Source organism: Nicotiana attenuata, unplaced genomic scaffold, assembly GCF_001879085.1.
Source record: "Nicotiana attenuata strain UT unplaced genomic scaffold, NIATTr2, whole genome shotgun sequence".
NCBI classification, from domain to species: Eukaryota; Viridiplantae; Streptophyta; class Magnoliopsida; order Solanales; family Solanaceae; genus Nicotiana; species Nicotiana attenuata.
In genome coordinates, this window is record NW_017671497.1 from 103,838 (window position 1) to 105,634 (window position 1,797).

Here is a 1,797-nt window from a genome sequence, read left to right on the forward strand (position 1 = left end):
GTCATAGGATCAAGCTACTCTTTAATGTCAATTATGAGGGTCATTGAAGAATGTGTAACGTCAGCTAGTGAGTGCCATATTCCTTGTAACGGGTCGTGTAGTTAAAGCTATAGAATATTCCTCATTAAATGCTACCTAGTCGCAGACATTTATTCCATCATTGTGGGTATAATTCTCTCCGGTAACAAACAGGATCGTTACCTTCGGATTCAACTATCTTCTGTCTTCGGCTCCACGTGTCACTTTCTCATGCAATCATTTAATATAAACATATTTTACCCAATACAGATAGTCCCCCAACTTTCCAGTGGCATAACTTTGTGTTACCGGGAATTTGGTAGAAACATCTTCTTTGGCGGGAAATTCACTGACCCCCCTCTGAAAAGTTTTCTGATGGTTGATTAGACGCACGTCTTTCCGCATTTATTGCCCCGAACACGCGTCATCCCATGATTTAGCGTCACTTTTGTCGGTTATCGAGGTAATTATGGCCACGATTTTGGCCGCCTATTTCTTCGCTTATACGCATCAAACTTCTTCGTTTACACTTTATAATTCTTCAAACTTTCTCAAACTCTCTTCATTTAACTCGTACTTTGTCTTCAACCTTTCTTTAACATTCTTCCTAAGAGAAAACCTTTTCCTTCTTTTCTAATACAAAATAACTTCTTCTTCTAAAAACCCTAGTTCCTCAAGGAACAAATGCAAAGTCGATGAGGCTTCTCCTCCTACGGTGAGCACCATTATCCCCATAAGTATTGTCACAACTTCCATCCGTCCTTCCAGCATTCCTGCTGTGAGTGAAGACTGCTGTTGCCAAGATCTAAACATTATCGCTCCTGATCTGGCAAAGCGGGTAACCTTTGGGAGCGTTTTATTTAAGGGGAGAGCTTGACTCCGTCATTATGGAGTTGTACCTCCGCTACCAGGTGTGTTTGGTGCAAGTAAGACCTTCCGTATGGAGGACAATCGCTTGTCTTTGGCGCCTGTCTCAGGAGACAGGAGAGGAGCTATCCCTAGCTCAAGTGATGAACCTCTATTCCCCCAAGATCTTCCGCGGGGGAATGATAAATTTCAGCAAACGTGGCCACTATGCTCTGCTATCTAGCATGGATGATGATAATGAATGTGGGTGGATGCAAAATTTTGTTGCAGTTGCCACTAATGATATCATTCCGGCAACGGCTTCATCCTTTCCGGAATCATGAAACCTCACTCGTAAGTTCCTCGTTTAACCTTTCTTTCATTAAAGACTATCTTACATCATTATTGACCCTACTTCTTTTGCCTGATTTAGCAACTTGATGGGTACCACCTAGGGTTGAAGGCTTAGACTAGTGGGTCCAGAAAATATTAGATGTCACTACGCCGGAGACCCGCATGTGGAAGAACTGGCCCTTAAATACGGGTGGAGGGCCAAAAATCATGGTAACTTGGACTCATCTCGCCTTTGTTTTTCGTGTAAGGAAGTTGATTAATCCTTTCTTTTTTTGCTGAATTCAGGTCTAACCTCGGACTCGGTTGTCATCCAATAGGAGGATGTTTTAGTTAATCCTGTTGATGCGGCGAGGCTGCTTCAGGAGGCGTTTAGTGGAACAGGCGTCTCCGGACCTGCTTCGGGTACAAGTGTTTCTTTTCGGATTCCCCGAAGGGAGAGCAAGCAAGCAAAAAAGAGACATTCCTCTGCGGCCGGTTAAAAAATAAAAGGGCAAAGAGTGCCGTGCCCGAATCATCTTCAGATACTGTGGTGTCGAGCACCGCGCCCGAGCCGGCCATAGATACCGTGGTTATTGATGA